This window comes from Moschus berezovskii, chromosome 26 (genome assembly GCF_049115385.1).
Source record: "Moschus berezovskii isolate FMDL1 chromosome 26, NW_MosBer_1.0, whole genome shotgun sequence".
Classification (NCBI taxonomy): Eukaryota; Metazoa; Chordata; class Mammalia; order Artiodactyla; family Moschidae; genus Moschus; species Moschus berezovskii.
This window is the reverse complement of record NC_142485.1, coordinates 49,825,001-49,845,164: the sequence shown is the minus strand read 5'-3', so window position 1 is coordinate 49,845,164 and position 20,164 is coordinate 49,825,001. Positions and strand designations below refer to the sequence as shown.

Sequence of the window (20,164 nt, the reverse complement as noted above, 5' to 3'; positions counted from 1 at the left end):
CAGTATTGCATAGGAACCTGGAATGTTAGGTCCATGAATCGAGGCAGATTGGAAGTGGTCAGACAGGAGATGGCAAGAGTGAACATAGACGTTCTGGGAATCGGTGAATTAAAATGGACCGGAATGGGTGAATTTAACTCAGGTGACCATTATATCTACTGCTGTGGGCAGGAATCCCTTAGAAGGAATGGAGTAGCCGTCATGGTCAACAAAAGAGTCCGAAATGCAGTCCTTGGATGCGATCTTAAAAACGACGGAATGATTTCTGTTCGTTTCCGAGGCAAACCATTCGATGTGACAGGAATCCAGGCCTATGCCCCAACCAGTAACGCTGAGGAGGCCGAAGTGGAACGGTTCTGTGAAGACCCACGAGACCTTTTAGAACGAACACCCAGAAAAGATGTCCTTTTCATGATAGATAGGGGACTGGAATGCAAAAGTAGGAAGTCAAGAAACATCTCGAGTCACAGGCAAATGTGGCCTTGGAGCACGGAATGAAGCAGGGCAGAGGCTGATAGAGTTTTGTCGAGAGAACGCACTGGTCATAGCAAACACCCTCTTCCAACCACACGAGAGAAGACTCTACACGTGGACATCACCAGATGGTCCACACCGAAATCAGATCGATTCTATTCTTTGCAGCCAAAGATGGAGACGCTGTATGCAGTTAGCAAAAACGAGACCGGGAGCTGACTGTGGCTCAGATCGTGAACTCCTTATTGCCAAATTCAGGCTTCAGTTGAAGAAAGTAGGGAAAACCACGCGACCGTTCGGATATGACCTACATCAAATCCCTTATGATTATACAGTGGAAGCGAGACGTAGATGTAAGGGACTAGATCTGATAGATAAGAGTGCCTGATGAACTCTGGACGGAGGTGCGTGACATTGTGCGGGAGACAGGGACCGAGACCACCCCCGTGGAAAAGAAATGCGAAAAAGCAAAATGGCTGTCTGAGGAGCCCTTACAGATAGCTGTGACAAGAAGAGAAGCGAAAAGGAAAGATATAAGCATCTGAATGCAGAGTTCCAAAGAATAGCAAGGAGAGATAAGAAAGCCTTCCTCAGGGATCAATACAAAGCAATAGAGGGAAACGACAGAACGGGAAAGACAAGAGTTCTCTTCAAGAAAATTAGAGATTCCAAGGGAACGTTTCATGCAAAGATGGGCTCGATAAAGGACAGAAATGGTATGGGACCTAACAGAAGCAGAAGATATCAAGAAGAGGTATCGAGAATACACAGAAGAACTGTACAGCAATGATCTTCACGACCAAGATAGTCACGATAACGTGATCACTGACCTAGAGCCGGACGTCTTGGAATGTGAAGTCAAGTGGGCCTTAGAGAGCATCACTACGAACAAAGCTAGTGGAGGGGATGGAATTCCAGTGGAGCTATTTCAAATCTTGAAAGATGATGCTGTGAAAGTGCTGCCCTCCATATGCCAGCAGATTTGGAAAACTCAGCAGTGGCCACAAGACTGGAAAAGGTCAGTCTTCATTCCAATCCCAAAGAGAGGCGATGCCAAAGAATGCTCAGACGACCGCACAGTTGCACTCGTCTCACACGCTAGTCAAGATGTGCTCAAAATTCTCCAAGCCGGGCTTCAGCAATATGTGAAGCGTGAACTCCCAGATGTTCACGCAGGTTTTAGAAAAGGCAGAGGCACCAGAGATCACATTGCCAACATCCGCTGGATCGTGGAGAAAGCGAGAGAGTTCCAGAAAACCATCTATTTCTGCTTCATTGACTATGCCGAAGCTTTTGACTGTGTGGATCACCATAAACTGTGGGAAATTCGGAAAGAGATGGGAATACCAGACCACCTGACCTGCCTCTTGAGAAACCTGGATGCGGGTCAGGAAGCAACAGTCAGAACTGGACATGGAACGACAGACTGGTTCCGGATAGGAAAAGGAGTACGTCGAGGCTGTATATTGTCACCTTGCCTATTTAACTTATATGCAGAGTCCGTCGTGAGGAACGCTGGGCTGGAAGAAGCACAAGCTGGAATCGAGAGATTGCTGGGAGAAATGTCAATCACCTCAGATACGCAGATGACACTACCCTTATGGCAGAAAGCGAAGAGGAACTCAAAAGCCTCTTGATGAAACTGAAAGAGGAGAGTGAAGCGCTTGGCTTGAAGCTCAACATTCAGAAAACAAAGATCGTGGCATCTGGTCCCATCACTTCATGGGAAATAGATGGAAACACAGTAGAAACAGTGTCAGACTTTATTTTGGGGGGCTCCAGAATCACTGCAGATGCTGATTGCAGCCATGAAATGAAAAGTAATCTTTAACATACGGTAATTTTCCACACTCTACACACAGCTGTGTATCTCTGGCTTGCGTCACCTCCTGGTGGTTTAATGAGATAAGCCCACCCTGGCCCTTTGACCTATTTGCCTGATCTCTGTGTCACAACCGCCCACATTCTGGTGTTTAAGAGTCACTTGTTTTTCAGGTTGCTGTCTTCCTAGGCATCCTCACTCATCCTTACTCAACAGACAATTCTGGGGATCTTTACACAGCCTTACTCAAAAACAGTTCTAGGAATCTTTACTTGAAACAAGCTTATCTCAAATGGAGTCACTTTGGTTCTACAAGCAGCAAGCAGCGGCAAGCAAAGTACAGAAGCAAACGTGCCTCGCAGGAGCATTAAGTTCTACATGAGGTTCTGCATTCCCTCTTTTTCTAAGCCTACATCTGAACTTGATCCTTCTCCTGTTGGGAACAACTTCCTGAGCGGTGTCTCTGGCAGCTCCCTGCCCCAGTTAGTCCAAGGCTCCTTTCTCCCCGAGACAGAACTCTGCACCCCCGTCCAGTCGGACCTCCCACTTAACTTCCAGGTGGCTCTAGTTCTCAGCGAACCCATCTGGATGGGGGTTTAGCCGCTAAGTTGTGTCTTGACTCTTGAGGCCTCGTGGACTCTAGCCCACCAGGCTCCTCTGTCCATGGGATTCTGCGGGCACGAACACTGGAGTGGGGTTGCCGTTGCCTTCTCCGGGTCAGGGAGGATGGCTTATCTCCTCGCGGCGATAGTGATTTCCACACGTTCCTTGGGGGCCCAGAGGATGTTTCTGGGAAACGGGGATACACGCTTCTGGGATCGGAGAGTCCTGTGCTACTACGTGTGTCTGTTCCTTTGCGTGTGGTCCCTCACCCGAAAGGGGGACTGGATCCTGAAGTTTTCCGACTTGCCTCCGATCCCTGGGGACAGCCCTCTCTGGGGGGAGAACGTGTCTCACGTTCTCTTGCCCTGCGGATGGAAGCTAGAGAACTTGGGGACCATTTCTGACAGAGCTTCCCTGGTGGCTCACACTGTCAAGAGTCTGCCTGCGATGCAGGAGACCCGGGTTCCATCCCCGGGCCGGGACGGTCTGCCGGAGAAGGACATGGCAACCCGCTCCAGGACCCGACCCTGACGTCCAGAAATCGCCTGGACTGACTCCCCCTCCACCGACTGGTTTCGAATCCGCTCCAGGGATGGTGAACCTGTGTGTTTCCTTGGTTCCCCTCCAAGTGCCTCTGAGGAAAAAGTAAATACCTGATTGCTTGCACCCCAGGCCTGCTTTCCCGAACCCGTCCCTCGACATCACAGCCTCCTGAGAGGAGATAGGACAGATAACTGTTTCACTGAACGGAGGATCTGTGCTCAGAAACTCTTTCCACGACATGGAGGCCCATGGAGGCCCGTACTAACTATTTGGTCCCTCCCTCCCTCCCTCCCTCCCTCCCTCCCTCCTTCCCTCGTCCCTTCCTTCTTTCCTTCTGGGTGGGTCCCCCCCTTACTTTCCTTTTTCTTCTTTTTCTTTCACGTCCATGCACACACACACACACACACACACATGCACACGCACACGCACACGCACACGCACACGCGCCGTCTCTCACGTACACAGTCACCAGCTCAGCGTTTCATGGGTTCCAGGCAAGTGTCAGAGGAGGGAACTAACTGCTGGGGTCCGGAGTAGGCCGCCGTCCCGACCCCACCCCACGTGAACCTCCGTGCCCTATGGAGTGTTTTGGATTCAAGTGACTTTAAGAACCGGCCAGCGCCAGAGGAACGCTCTGCCCCTCCTTCCTTTTCTGTCTCTCTGAAGGCAGGCAGAAATGAAAACCTCCTCCCACGGAGGGGAAAGATGTCAAGTGATGATGGCCGCTTCGACGCACGCCCGTGATCCTCAAAGGCATGAGCGGGGTTTCCCGGGTTCCAAAAAGGAGGCGACTCCGTTGGCCTGACACAAGGCGACTTTGTCCCTCAGCCTCCCTCCCCACCCCCCAGCCCCCTTCCTCCGCGCGGTGCCGAAGGGGGCAGCCTCAAGGTGGAGAAATGGAGATGTGGGGGGGATGGGGGATGGGGGGTGGGTGGGGCGGATCACCATTCAATTCAGAGAAGCTCGAGGCAAAGTCGAAGGCTCTGACTTGACTGGAAAGCTTTCTGCATTTGAATGAAGCTATCCGAAGAGGCCCTGCAGAGGGGAGGGGCCCACAGACAATAGCCCCTGCCTGCCTGCCTGCCTGCCTGCCTGCCTGCCTGCCTGCAGGCCGGCCTGCCGGGCTGAGGAGGCCCTCTGGCGGTGGCGGGGCCACGCCCCCGACTCCTGCAACTCGATCCCTTCAAGAAAACTTCTGGGGTGACTCCTGTCCAGGGAATCATCCAAATTGGCCTGTTTCTGGAAAAGGCCCGAGTCACAACTGTTGACAGATTCTCTGGATCTCTTGACACATGGATTGACCTGCACCCTCCCATCCTGTCAGATCCTTTGGACACGCTTGAAGAGGTCTTTGGCCTCGGCCAGAAAACAAGCCCCAAGATAAACAAATACGTTTTTGTCTGTTTTGGGGAATGGGGCGAAAACGATGCATGGCCGTGGGTTGGAGAGAAACCTGCTCGTCTCACACGCCTGAAGTCAGGAAGTTCTCAGCGGGACAGAACCTGCTTTCACTTCTCAGGGGGACCGGGAGGGTCCCCTCGCCTCGCGCGCCCCCAACCCCTAGCCCCAGCTCCACACACACACACACACACACACACACACACACACACACACACCGCCCCCCCCCACCACACACACACCCACGCCGCCCCCACCCCCAACCCCGGCCACCGAGGGGGGCCCGCCCGGGGAGAGGGATGGCTGTCTCAGCCCCGGTTCTGAGACGTCACTTGTGAAACCGCTCTAGGCCGAGACACCAGATTGCTGCCCTGATGCTTGGTGTCCGTCTCCATCAGCCATGCCTGAAAGGCATGGGAAATAATGGACAGCAAATAGCAAATGGACAGAAAACACAAAATGATCCTCCTGAACACAAAATGGCCATTTTTATGGATCCACGTAGTGGTCGTTGGTATCCCCACTTGATGCATGAGTTAGGAATGCAGCATTGTTAGGAATTCTTTTTCACGAATGACATCAATAAACATATTGTACGAAGTCAGTATCCTCATAGATATATACACATACAGATACGGATGTAGTCTACCTGTGTTAGGGTCCGGAGTCGCCCTTCCCTCCAAGGAACAGAGGACACTCACGATAATGCAAGACACACAGCGACGTTTATTTCCAGCTAGCTGGGGTCCAAGTGTCTGCCCGACGCAGCGGGTTTCAACAAGGACCCCGAGCACTCGGAGCCGAGGGTTTAGATAGCATTTTCAAACCATATTAGTTTAAAAACATCCACACATAGTAATCTTTTTACACACAGAAATTTTCCATACTCTACACACAGCTGTATATCTCACCTCCTGGTGGTTTACCGAGATCAGCCCACCCTGGCCCTTTGACCTATTTGCCTGATCTCTGTGTCACAACTGCCCACATTCTGGTGTTTAAGATTCACTTGTTCTTTAGGTTGCTGTCTTCCTAGGAATCCTCTCTCATCCTTACTCAGCAAACAATCCTAGGGATCTTTATTTAAAACGACCTTAACTTTGGTTCTACAAGCAGCAAGCGGCAAGCAAAGTACAGAAGCAAAAAATGCATTGCAGGAGCATGAAGTTCTATATCAGGTTCTACATTACCCCCTTCTCAAGTCCCTGAGAAGACCCAATCATGGGTCTATATTTAGTTCTATCTGGTCTACCATATGGGAAGGTGAGTCCCCTGTTTTAAGTGCCGAGTATTGGGACCTTAAGACCATTAATTGGATGGTATCAAAGCGGTGTTTTTTTGTTTTTGTTGTTGTTGTTGTTTTTTTTTTTTTACAAAAGCTACCAATCGATTTAATACGCAAGGTCCAAAAGTGAGGAGCAGAAGCAGGATGATTAAAGGTCCCATCAGGGTAGATATCAGAGTAGCATACCAAGGGGAAGAGTTAAACCAAGATGCAAACCACTTCTGAGACTGTTTTCTTTCTTTTTTAGAAGAATAGGGCTGAAACCCAGTCTGGACCTGGCGCTTCAGGGAGACTTGTAGCCAGCTAGCCAGTTGCCTAGTTTTATATAAAAAAAAAATAAGGTTGCAGTTACTAGCTTCCAGCAGACATTGTTTTGAGTAATGGTTGCATCTAAGCCTGACACGACTCAGAAAACTCAAGTGTTTAGCAGTACAGCGTCTAATCTGAAATTTCACCCATAATATCATTTTTCAGGATATCTGCGAAATAGTTATTTCCCAGGATGTCTGAACCATAGCTACTCTATTTTGGCTTTTAATTGTAAAAAAAAAAAAAAAAATTTAATAGCCAAAGCAGATGTCACCGTTAATGACGTCAGTGTTTTTCTAGGTATGAGAAGATGCAAGAATTGGAATTCGTAAAACCATTTCTGAAAAGATCTGACTATCCGAAGGCCTGTTCTGCCAGTTTTTTTTTTTTTTTTCTTTTTTTTTAAGAGCACAGAGTGCCTCATTCCTGAGTTTCACCCTGAATTTCTTTCAGGGGGTGTTGAAGGTCAGCAGCTTGCAATGGTCATGATGTAATCTTTGTAGAGGCAGCTGGCAAGTACCAACTTCCAGTCAGCAGGGTCTCTTCATAGCCACATATCTGACCATGTGACACTATTTCATCGCCATTGTGTCCCGCGGTCCTGGGAAGGCTCATTCCCAGGTCTAGGGAAGCGATGGGCCACTCAGTGTGCCAAAACTGGACCAGGCCTTGCAAGTAGCAAAAGTCTCTGGGCCACTGTCTTACTAGCTTTCTGGTCCAGGAACATATTCCCTCTTGTTGCTTTTTCTCATACCCAGAGTCACATTATTACAATTATTGATCTCGTATGGAACTGCATATCAGCATTATATCACAGGCTCAGTGAAACAAGTGACACAGAAAATAATATAGCCATAGCTAGCAGTTATTAGTAAGATAAGAATTATAAGCCAAGAACTTTTATTAGATAAAGCCTGCTATACCCCAAGTCACCTGACTTCATTTGTTAAATGACTATAGCCTGGTGTGAATCTCCTGGTTGTACATTATGGAGCATCTGACCTTTATCTGAAGATTGGTTCCTGAGATAAGCCTTAGAAAGTAACCTAGAGTGTCTTCTTCTTCTTCTTCTTTTTTTAAAAACTTAATTAAATCTTTTAGCGGTATCACGTAACAAGGAACTGTAGTCTAGACCTTAATTAACAAACCTAGAACCTTAATTTAACCATTTTACAAAACTTAATATTCCGCGATTTTCCGTTATGGAGGCATTAACCCTGTAGCCAGGAAGGCCTTAACCCAATAAAAATGAGGTTTGTCAGGGAGCTGGGAAAAGCCAAGCAGCCATCTTGGATGTCTCATAGCCCTGACTCTGATTTCCATCTATTGTTTTTAATTTTCCAGTTTAAAAGCAGACTGTTGCCATGGTTTAAGGACAGTAGGATGGCACAAGTCTAACAGTTTTTGTATAAGCAGAATGAGCTTTTACATGTCTACAAACCCGACAATTGCATTAATTTCTAAAACTAGCATAGGATCAGGCCTATGGTAGAAAAGCATTTGATTTATAGGCAGAGGTCTAAGAAGTCAAGAAAACGTTATAAATGATCATACGAATCAGGTCCAGCATCTTGGGCAAGCTGTCTACCTCTGATGTCGTCGTCTTCTCCTCCTGGTGTAGTGTAAAAAAGTCTTGCCATCCAGGTTGGAGACGGTGCCTTAAATTATGTCTTTTTCAGTCCTGGTTGCAGGTCATGAGGCATCTGATCTTCATCCAGAGATAGATCACTGAGACAAGCTTCAGAAACAAACCTAGGGTGCTCTTCAAGAACTCAACTAAACCCCATATTAATACCACATAACAGCAAAGATCCAGTCAGAAAATGAGTCTTAGTAGATACAGACTGGGATTCTCAACATTCATTGAAACATCTCCCCCCCCCTCCCCGCCCCAAAATTACTCTCATTTTTATCAAATATAATCAAATTAAGACTTGTCTACAGAATAGATCTGTTCTCAATAAACTTGACCTGATTATTTATATAACCATAGACTTCTTCTTCTTCTTTTTTTTTTTTTTTGCTTTGCTGAAACCAAACTTAACTTTAAATAAAACCTTTCGTGACTAGGAATGTCATCCCAAAGGCTTATCACAGATTTCGCCTAACAGATCTAAGTGAATTCCTCCCTTTTTTAAGATCTCCAAAACTGAGATTTCTGTACCTGTTAGTGAGATAACCTTTTTAATTTATCTGATAAAGTTACTGGAAGCCTGAGAGTCTCCAGCCTCTGAAGGGGTCAGATAAAAATGTTAAATGCTTCAATTTGTTTATTAAATATCATTTTACCAATTTACTCTTCACTCATAATTAGTTTGAGGGGAAGGTTTCCTAAGATCTGGAAAACAACAGATTCAAACCAGTAATTTTTCAGAAACCATAAAAGTTATAAGCATATTTGCCAGTTCATTCGGTCCTTTTGTGAACCTTTGTACAGTCATCAGGTTTCCCACTAGAATCTTTTAATTTCTTACCCAGTTCAGAAACGTGTGTTTATCTAAAAGTCCTTTTTATAAATCTTCTGGAAGAGGAAGCGTTTTCACAAGAAACTTGGTTAGTGCTGTGACCACCCTTTAAGACAGTAATCAGAATTATGGCAACGTTTTACCTGAATATATCAGAATTTATATATAAATTGTTTTCAGGATACCTGTATTAGTAACATTTACCATACCATATACCCGAGACTTATTATTCACTTGACAATACTTCCCATGTAATTTAACTTGGAAGTTGGGCCCAATTAGTGCAATATCTCCCTTTGGGATGTTTCAGGGGCCCTCTGAAGCATCCCAAAGTCTGCTAGAAGCCAAAAGTGCTTCATCAGAATGATTTAGGAAGTTTTGTCAACAAATATCGGAGAGGTTTAGAGCTCTTAGTCAGATGGGACTATAGGTCACTGTGAAACAATACCTATTTACTCCAGCCATAGTAACAATATAGGATTTCAGAGGCAAATATAGAACAGATCATTTAAGAGGCAAATAAACTTAAATCTATTGTCAAATGCAGTTTAACACCTCAAGAAAACGTTTGCTTATACACAAAACTCTTTCCTTGGGGTCCACTTTTCACCACCTTTTTTTTTTTTTTTTCTTCTTCTATAAACTGTAACTTCATTTTTCATACCTTTTTATTGAACACACATCTTATTATTATTTTTTTTAAAGCAACCAAGAATTGACCTTTATATTAGCATTCTATAGATTGGTGAACATAAATACCAGTGATAATTTAAAAACATTTCAGCGAACATCTCAGGATGGCATCAAACATTATTTATTAGTAGTCTAAAATCTTTAGTTTTTCTGTAAGCTAGTATTCAGTAGTGAATGTTTCAAAATCTTATTTTATTTGGAAATGACCTAATTATTTAGTAGACTTCCAACACTTAGCACAACCCTTAGAAATTCAAGTTATGCCAATCTGGAGAGACTATTTTAGACAGATATTCCTAAAGAATAATTATTTTTAATGGAGCTTATCTAAATGCTCATGTCTCGTTTACATTTTTTAGAAGGTTTTTTCTTTCTTTTTTTTTTTTTTTTTTCCCACTCAAGGTAATTTCTTTGTCGACAAACTTGTGACAGATATAACAATATAACAACATTTAACTTAAACCTAGGTACAATGAGAATATGCTTAATGTTGATGACTCTTAGACATGTCTATATTAGATCAACAAACATTAATATCAGGTATTTAATACTGAATATTTTCCAGTTTACATGAACCTGGAATTTATTATTTAATTTAGAATTATTTGATTTGTAAGCGCTTTACCTTTTTTTTTTTTTTTTTCAACTTCCACGCCGCCACAATTGCAAGCCATGGCGCGGATTTCAGGGAAGTGGTTCAGGAGCCGGGTCTCAGGCGTTACCTGAGCCTGTCCCATTATTGTTACAAAAAGAAGCCAGAAAAAGACAAGGGGTACAATGCCAGCGAACACACAAATTCGAACCGAGCTTTTCAACACCCACCAGCCGGTCCGCCACACCACGTTCACAGGCGCCCTCTCATTCACACAGCACTCAGAACCCTTACCTAGGGTTCCAAACGGCGTCCACTGTGGACGTCGTTCAGGCACCCCTTCGTTGGGGACGTCTCCCACAACTTCCAGTAATGGAGCCTCCGGGGTCGTAACCCGCTCCTTCCCTTCCACGAGAATTCTCAATTGGGACCGGGCAGAGGCCTGTTTCAGTCCCTCCGGTCGAGGACCTGTTTCAGTCCTCCCCTCTAGGAGGTGGCCAAACCTCCTGCCGCGGCTTTTGTGTAAACCTCGGTATCGGAGGTTGTCTGTCTCTTTGAGGAGGGGTCTTGAGATCCCGGAAGAGCCCCCAAATGTGAGGGTCCGGAGTCGCCCTTCCCTCCAAGGGACAGAGGACACTCACGATAATGCAAGACACACAGCGACGACGTTTATTTCCAGCTAGCTGGGGTCCAAGTGTCTGCCCGACGCAGCGGGTTTCAACAAGGACCCCGAGCACTCGGAGCCGAGGGTTTAGATAGCATTTTCAAACCATATTAGTTTAAAAACATCCACACATAGTAATCTTTTTACACACAGAAATTTTCCACACTCTACACACAGCTGTATATGTCACCTCCTGGTGGTTTACCGAGATCAGCCCACCCTGGCCCTTTGACCTATTTGCCTGATCTCTGTGTCACAACTGCCCACATTCTGGTGTTTAAGATTCACTTGTTCTTTAGGTTGCTGTCTTCCTAGGAATCCTCTCTCATCCTTACTCAGCAAACAACTCTAGGGATCTTTATTTAAAACGACCTTAACTTTGGTTCTACAAGCAGCAAGCGGCAAGCAAAGTACAGAAGCAAAAATGCATTGCAGGAGCATGAAGTTCTATATTAGGTTCTACACCTGACTGCACGGCTGACATGAGCATGGCCTGCCCGAATCTGTGTCACCGTGAAATCCGTGGGGACGTTTCGCTGACAGTGATCCAGGAACCATCACGGGACCTAGACAGGTATAGAGATCTGTGTCTGTCAAGATGGGAGACTAGAACACAAGCGCGTTCACAGAGGTGAACCAGCGTCACGGTTCAGACGCGGGGCACGGTTCAGACGTGGACACGCCTTCACGATCCTGCCCCGGTCCCGGAATCCCCTCTTGACCTTTTTAGGGTCTCTCGGTGCACCGAGTTCTAAGGGCGCATAGTCCTCGATCTAAATCCACGCTCCGAGGACTGCTCTTCCCGCTTGCCGCTCCATGCCAAATCCCGGTCTTGTCAAGCGTGCACGCCATGACATCCCTGGCAGGTGGGATAAGGAGCAAGCACCCACCGTGCCCGTGTGTGTGGGGGGGGAGAGCGTTTAGGGAAGGGACGCTCCGTCCCTTCCCTCCCCCAAGAATGGAGGCATCCTTCCTGTATCTTTCCACACTGCCTGGGCTGTCATCCACGTTCACGAACACCGAAGGGCCAGTGATGTGGATCCACGTCGAGATCGTCGATATCCCCACTGGATGCAAGCATGGGATTCATAAGACTCGATTTAGTTTAGCTTCGATCGGGTGCCCTGTCCGGAGAGATCACGTGGGTGGGTCAGAAAGCTAACCCAGAACGGAACCAAACCCGAACCCCACAGCCACGTCGAGGGAGTGCTGAGCCAGAGGCACTCACCCATCCTATGAGGTGACCCAGATGGTGAAGGAGCGTTTGAAGGGTCACTTGCCAGCGACGCAGATGCCACGCGAGTGGCCGGAGATGTTTCTCCATAGGATCTCTCGGGATGTCTCAGGGTGCCGGGTGCGGGGGCACCCCGGGAGGTCCGATCCACCGAAAGGTCCGGCGTGCGGGGCAGGCACAGAACGTTTTCTTGCAGGGCCGAGTGAGGAGAATTCAGGGGTGCATTCCTCCAAGCCCCACACTTCTCGAAAGGGGTTCCACGTGGCATTCTGAAAGGCCAGGGGATGGAGGGACAGGGCTCGTGGTTGCAAACGTCTGGCTGTAGGAATTCGTTGTCTTTGGCGACTGCTCACCACGTAGGTCGGGGTGGATACACACAAAGTTTGGACTTTGGTTTCTTTTGGACTATCAGCCCACCTCTGTTCGTGTGTGTGTGTGTGTGTGTGTGTGTGTGTGTGAGAGAGAGAGAGAGAGAGAGAGAGAGAGAGGCCTTTGTGGTTCTAAAGCAAGAAGCACTGAAGACTTTCTTTAACTCACATATTTCACTTCATTTCAGTCGTGACGGTCCCATGATTTGGAGGACGATATTGAATGTTGCAGGGTAGATGATTTTAGAAGGCCGTGAAGGGGCTTCCCTGCCTGGTGGTCCAGTGGTTAAGAATCGACCTGCCGATGAGGCAAGGGACAGGGTGTTTTCGATCGATCCCTGATCCGGAAAGATGCCCCTGGGCTCCGGGCAGGTTCGAGACAAACCTACAGAACGGACCGTGCCAGGCGTGAAGGCGAGGGCAGACGGGGGACTCTGGGCGAGGAGGACTGACACGGACTGGCACTGCCGTCTCCGTCCGCGTGGGTGGGCGGTGGCCAGCACGCTCCTCTGGGGCAGGATGTTCCTAGGACCGTTGGGAGCGCGCGGGAGGATCAAGGGACCGAAGGGAAGTCTCTGTCCTCTCTGCTCCATTTTGCCCCCGGAACCCTCATCTGCTCAAAGAGGGGCTTCATCCTATGGACAGACGAACCCACACGTGAGTGCACCTCCTTTCTGGTTCACTTGGATTCTGAAAGCGTGACGGTCAGATTCACTCAACTCTCTGGATTTCTGTTCTTCCTGAGATCCCGGCCTACGACTCACTGGAAGAACACACGGAGCCGGATGAGATCTCCCTCTGCACGGCGGCTCCAGTGTGTGCACATGTCGATGGCGACGGCCTGTGGACATCGCACCGAGAGCCTAACCCCCCGGTGTTTCAGACGCCTTTGTCCACAGTGGGTGAACAGTTCTAACTGCGGGAAGCCCAGACCTTGCCACGGCCTGTTTGATCTTCAGGGCCTCTGCAAAGAGAACGAACGTGCCCGGTCTCGTGACCGATCGATCCCCTCTTCGGAGCCAGCCTGGTGCCTGATCTGTTTTACAGGCCACAGGCACACACTGGCTCTGGGGAGTTGTGTTCCTCCTCCTCCACCTCCTCTCTGCCCCCACCCATCCCCCCACGTGCACGCTGCTCCCCAACCCCGCCTGGCCCCGGCCCATCCCGGTCTCCCCCACCCGTGGAAAAGCCCAGGAAAAAAGGGTCCTAGAACGACGCAGCTGAGAAACAGCGGAAGTCCACTCGGATGCGGTGAGGAGACACCTGAGCACACCTGGGCCGACACCGCCACCTTGTGGGGTGGTGAGAGGCCAGGGCGAGGAGCGCTCCAGAGTTCAGAGGAGGAGGAAGAGGAGCAGGAGGGAGAGAGGGAGGCCGGGGGGGGGGGGGTTGGGGGGGGTGTGGTGGGGTGGGGGTGGGGGTGGGGTGTGTGGGGGGGTGTGTGGTGGGTGGTGGGGTTGGGGAAAGGCCGACGCTGTCTCAGGGCGCTGACGTGGGGGAAAATGTTCCCCTTCGGAAGGGCGCTCCGAAGAAAGAGTTCCGGCGGGCGGGACCTTGAGAGCACAAAGGGCTTCGTTTTGGAGGCTGATCTTAAAGCTGGGAGTGGGAGTGGGAGTGGGAGTGGGAGTGGGCGTGGGGGTGGGAGCCATCCAGACGTAGGAAAGACACCAGGCCGAGAAGGCAAGACAGATTCTCTACAAAAGGGAATCGGATGCTTTTCTGTCAAGGTTTTCCGTAATCAGACTATCATGGAAATCCATCCGTCCGTCCGTCCGTCCATCCACCATCGTTTCGTTCCTTTTCTGTTCTCTACATTTTTCACGGCGAGTGAGTGAGAGAGTCTGTCCACGGTTTGATAGGATTTTTGAATGTCGCGGGACCATGGCACTTTTCAGTCGTGGATGAACATGAACGTGACGGCTTCTTTGGCCAGCTTCAGGTTTCAGGGTTATCCTGATCTCCCCCGCCAAGTGAGGCCTGTGTGTCGCTGTGTGCTGGAGGACACCGTGCCCTCCACATCTTGATCTTGGGCTGAACAAAACCGCCGTTGGGAGTGTGTTCCTTGGCTTCATTTCCTTTCCCTATGGCACTCACCGGGCCGTCCTGTCCACTCTTTGGATCTTTTATCTCCCCCTCCCCCTCAAGGCAATCGGTCCTTTTCTTTCTCCTCGTTGTTCTCACCCTAGTTTCTCTCCCCCCCTCCGCCCCCCCGCCCCCAAGCCAAGTCCCACTCGTCTCAAATTGACGTCTAACTGACTGACAACGTTTTCTTTGACCTGCATGCCTGCCTTCTTTCTTTCCCTTTTTTTTTTTTTTTTTCTTCATGTTTATTTTTTGTTCCCCCATGAATGTTCAGCTGTCCAGGCGATTGTTTAGTGTGGTGCATGACACGGCGATCCCCAGGATACCTCTAGTTCGTGACGGCCCGTCACCGCTGGGTGTCCCGGCAAATGACCTTTGGTGTCATGACGTGCCCGTGACTCATTCGTCTGCTAAGTGGAAGGTTGCGCCGCTTCGTCTGTCTCCCTCACCAGTGGCACTCACTCATTCTCTCCCCCACCCCACTCCTGCCACCGTCCCCCCCGCCCCCACCCACCTCCCTCCTCTGGCCACCACCCGTGTTGTTCCTTTGTGGTCTCTGCGAGCCTGCTTCTGTTTTGTCCTGTTCTGTCCACGGTGTATCGTTTGGGAGATTCTGCATGGAAACGACCGATCTGAGGTATTTCATTTAGCATCATAGCCTCTGAAGGTCTCTCCAAGTTCCTGCAGACTGTGAGATTTCATTCCCCTCTGGTGGTTGAGTCCCATTCCTGTGTGGGGCTGGGGTGGGGGTGGGGGTGGGGGGGTGTCTGCCTGCGCGTGCGCACTGTGCGCGCACATGAATAGATACAGGCGTAGGCACGCAGACAGAGAGTTCGATCATCACGTGTGTACGGATGTCTACCTAGGTATAGGTGTCGATCCCACACGTACACACGTCCCTATCTTCTTTGTCCCCTCCGTGGGCACTCCGTGGAGTTGCTGGGTTGGGTCGAATGGGGAATCTTTGGTGGAGGGTTCCGAAGGATCCCAGGACTCTTTTCCCTGGCGATGTGGTTTCTCTCTATGTGTGAGGGGCCAGGTGATGAGAGCTGATATCTCTGAGTCCACCCACATACGAGCGTGTGTATTCATGCCTGTGTCTATCCGTATACGTATGTGTATATATGCCTGTGTATACGGATATACACGCAAGCATGCACGCCCACTATAAACGCCTAGGCACACACGTGCACACACAGACGCATGCGTGTACATGAGCATGCCCTTCGTACGTATTTGTTTATACGCATGTGTGCACGCATATATAGACGCGAATATGCGTGCGTATACATATGTACACGCGTGTATGCACATGTGTATGCATGCTCTCTCTCTCTCTCTCTCTGTCTGTCTCTCGCTCTCGCTCTCGCTCTCGCGCTCTCTCTGACTTTTAAGCTGCCAGAGCAGTTCTACGACTTGACTTTCCTGCCTGCCTGATGGTTTTGTTTCATTTCGTTTCTGTTCGACTTCCGAAAGTTATTTATTCATTTAATTGGCTGTTGTCATGGAACCCGGGGTTTATTTAGTGGATCCCTATGGACTCGGTCCTCCTCACCACCACGCCCCTCCCCCCACACCCCCGCACCCCCCCACTCCCGGCCCCCGCAGCCCTGGCACCCTAGACCCGCCTTTCCGGTGTTTGTGGCCAGCTATTTTGAAATCCATGTTCTCCTGACCTCAAGTGCACTTTCCCCACCCACCCGCGCAAGCTTGTGTTTGTCGTCTTTGGACTTTGTCACGGTCTCGACCCAGGTTGAGTTTTGTTTTTCTCTTGTTGGGGGTCCGAGTGAGTGTCTCCTCCCTTTCCTTTCTTGCTCCTGGGCTTGCGTGTCTGTGTCTGTGTCTGCTCTCGAACGTCTTGCTTTGTTCTCTGAGCAGCGCTTGCCTGGTTTCGCTTTGCCGGTCGGTTCGGTCCCTCCCTCCCTCCCTCCCTCCCTCTTTCGGGGGAGGGGGGCCGGGGGAGCCCGGGATGTCACTGGTGCCCCTCTCTCCGCCGACCCCGCCGCCGGCGTCTCCGTGGAATGTCCCCCCACCACCCTGGAATCGCTTGGGGGAGCGCGTCTCCTTCGGGGCAGCCTCCTGAGGAGATATTTCCCAGCTCCTCTCCCTTCTTCTGCGGCCGGGGTCGCGTCGCATCGCGTTGCTCGGCGGCTGAGATTTTGGGGCCGGGGTCGCGTCGCATCGCGTTGCTCGGCGGCTGAGATTTTGGGGCCGAGCTCGGGCGTTTGGGCGGCCGGCGCTGTGGCGTCCTCGGCGGCCGGCGACAGCGACCCGTCCTCGGGACGTGCGAGCCGGTTGTCGGGAGCCACCTGGCGACCGCTTTTATATTGTCCCTCCCCTCCGGAGCTTCGGCGCGGCCTTCAGGAGGATTGTGACTCAGCCACCGGGCCCGAGGCAGAGCTGTCAGAGGCCGGCTACGCTGGCGGCGACAGTCCCCGTGGCGCCGAGGCCTAGGGACGTCCTGATGTCGCCGGAGATTGGTTCTCTAGGTTTCTGAGGAGGGTGACCTGTCGCGGCGCTGCGGATCCGGGCTCTGGGGCGGCCTGACTGGGTCGACCAGCATCTATCTCCCCGTGCCCCTCCGGCCGCGGAGACGGGCCGGCCGGACCCTGCCTGGGCCGGGCCGCCGCGGTGGGCAGGGAGGGAGAGGGGTCTTCCCTGCCCGGGGCGCCTGCACTAGGACTCGGCGGTCCGGCCTCCTCCTGGGCCGCCCTCAGGAGCGTTCGCTTCGCCTTCAGGAGCGTTCGCTTCGCCCTCGGCCCCGCTCCGGAGGTGGGGACCCGCCCGCCGGAGTCGTGAGGGGTGACCCGGAGAGGCCGGCCGGCCGGCCGGCGCGGGCGCGTGTGCGGTCCACCCCCTCCACCCCCACCCCCACCCCACCGCCGTGGGGCCCGGTCGCCCGAGGCGTCTCCCGGCACACATGCTTTTCCTTTGTCAAAGTCCCGAGCGGTCCGCAGACGTGGATTGACCGGACCCTGCTTCCGCGGGTGGCCGGGGAGGGCGCGCTCGACCCTTCGGCGTGCCCTCGTGGGTCTCGGTCGTCGGACGCGACTTTTTCTCACCCGGCCCCAACTCCCTGAATCCCGGTCAGGAGGTGGGGACCGGCTCGAGCCGTCCTGGGTGCCGCGTCGAGGACGGTCTGGGACCCGGGCGCGGTCCCTGGTCCGGGCCCGCTCGTCTCGTTGGGGGCGCCTCGCCGACGGTTCTTTCTTCTTTTCTTTTTTTGCCCGTCGAAGCCAAATCCCCGTTCGGAGACACGGACGGGCCGGTAGACCTACCCGTGTGGGGGGGGAGTGAAGCGGCGAGCGCGTCGTCCCCGGCCAGCTCTCTCTCCTTGGGCGTCCGCGCCCCCACTTTTGCCGCCACGCGTCCCCCCCCCCCCACAGTCGACCAGATGACCCGCCCCCCCCCCCAAAAAAAAAAAACAACAAAAAAAAGACAACAAACCTCCGGGTCTGGTGTTTATGGGATAGTGCTGGGGACAGGTGGCCGGGTCAAGGTTCCGGGGCCCCTCCCTGCGGGTCGTAGGTGGGCCCCGCTGTCGCCTGCTGCCATTTTGTCGCCTTTAATGAGACTTTTTTACCACCAGGTTAGTGCTGACACGGTCTTCTCTGTTTGGGGTGTGCCACTGAGGACTTTGGGTCTCTGGATGCACGCGGGGCTCTGGGCCCTTCGGACCGCCGGCTGGCGCCCGATTCGGCCCTTGCCGCTGGAGCCGCCCGCCTGGGCCTGTGCGCCGGCTCCTAGGTGGCGTGCCTGGCTGACCCAACGGGGTGGTGCCACCTCCGGTCTCCGGGCGACCCGAGGGCGGCGGGGCGAGGTGGCATTGGGTCTTCTACCCTGTGCGCTTCCCCGCTGCGGGCACCCTGTGGTGGCTGGGACGACCCCCGCCCCGTAGGTTCCGTGCCGCGTGTCAGGCGTTCCCCTCCTGGGGGTCGTTGGCGACTGCTCTCGCCTGAGGCGAGGTGGGGGAGGGGAGGCGGCCGGTGAGGCTGAAAGCGGGCCCCTCTGAGTGACGGTCCTCATCGCGCCTGCCCCCCCCCCCGCCCGCTCCACCTTGTTTCACACTGTGATCGATGTGGTGTGGTCGTGCTCTCCCGGGCCGAGCCTAAGCCGTGCCGGACGAGGGACGGGCGTTCCGGGTGGACGTGCCCGCTCTTCTCGGTCTGTCCGCGGCACCCCTCGCCCGTCTTTCCCCCCTTGCCTGCCCGTCGGGGAGGGTGAGGAAGGCAGGGGCTGGGTGCGGTCTCTGGCCCTGACCTTCGGCCTCCTGTCCGCCCCCCCGCCTCGGGGTGTCAGCCGGCGGGGGCCCGTTGGTCTTCTTGACACAGCAGATGCTCTCGCTTCGCCTCCCCTGCGGTGGGGAGGGCTGTGCCGCTGCCGCGCTCGCGTGCCCCGCGTGGGTGTGTGAGCGTGCCTCGTGGTTGCTCCTCGGTGGTGCCCCGGGAGCGCTCCAGGTTGTCCCTCAGGTGCCTGAGGCTGAGCGGTGGCGTCGTTTCCCTTAACCCGGTGTCCTCCTCGGGTCCCCGCCGCGGTGGCGAGTGTGTCCCGTGAGTTGGCTCTCTCTGGGGGGGGTCGAGACGGTAAGAGAGGGGGGCGGGCGTCCGTCCCTGTTCCCCCTCGTCGTGGAGGCTGACGGATGAGGGGCCTTGTGGGGGGCGGGGCGCGGGCTCCGCTCCGGCCCTGGCCGTGCACACGCCTCCCGTGTGGGTCGTCGGCTTAGCTGTACCGCAGACCCCTCCCGCCCTGCTGAGGGCTTGGGCGGCTCGTGGAGCGCCTCCGTGGGCCTGAAGGAGAGACGCTCGGGTGAGGGACGGCGCGCCCTCGGTGAGAAAGCCTTCTCTAGCGATCCGAGAGGGAGCCTTGGGGTACCGGACCCCCCAGCCGCCGCCCCTCCCGAGTGCGCAGTGGCCACCGTGGCGACTGCCAGAGCACGTGGGCGGAGAAGACTTCCCCCTCCTGCCCTCCGCGGGAGGGGGGGGATGGGTGCGCCGGCCCCGCGGTGGGGCCGTGTTGCCGCTCCTTGCCTACCGCGGCCCGCGCCTCCCCCCTCCGAGTTGGGGGAGGGTCCCGCCGGGCCCCGCTGGGCGTGTCCGGTGAGCGGTGGGGGGAGCCGTTGCGCGTGCGCCGTGCGCGCGCGCGGCCGGCCCCCGTGGTGCGAGCCCAGGGGGAAGGAGGGGGAAGGGGAGGCGCGACGCCCGGTCGGTCGGGCCCTGGCTTCCCCCAGTCCCCGCAGCCGTGGCGAGGAGGAGCCTGTCTATCGCGCCCGCCCTCGCCTCCGAGCCGCAGCCGGTGGCGGCGTGCGGTCACGGTCTGGGCCGCCTCGCTCGAGAGCGTGTCCCCGGGATGTCGAGCCTCGGGGTCAGACTAGATGGGAGGCGGATCCGTCGAGGACGGATGGGTGGATGGACGGAGGAAGATGGGCGGGGGACGGCGCGCCGGCCCTGGCGGCGGGGCCGGGTCGTGGGGCCCGCTCCGCGGGTGGCGGGGGCTGGCCGGCGTCCCGGGCGCCGCGGGACCGCCCCCGTGTGTGGGTGGCGGTGGGATCCCGCGCTGGTTTTCCCGGTGGCCCGGCCGCGTCCCCGGTGTTTTCCGGTTCCCCGGGCGGCACCCGCGCCCCTGCCCCGCGGCC

At 53.4% G+C, this 20,164-nt stretch overlaps 1 long non-coding RNA gene across 1 annotated transcript in view; it reads left to right on the top strand.

Annotated features, from left to right (window-relative positions):
• The first annotated feature begins 17,978 nt into the window (after positions 1 to 17,978).
• LOC148773819 (uncharacterized) overlaps positions 17,979 to 20,164 on the top strand; it is a 44,713-nt gene continuing 42,527 nt past the window's right edge. Inside the window, exon 1 of the long non-coding RNA XR_016036468.1 lies at positions 17,979 to 19,001. This is a non-coding gene — a long non-coding RNA (uncharacterized LOC148773819). The remainder of the gene's footprint in view (positions 19,002 to 20,164) is intronic.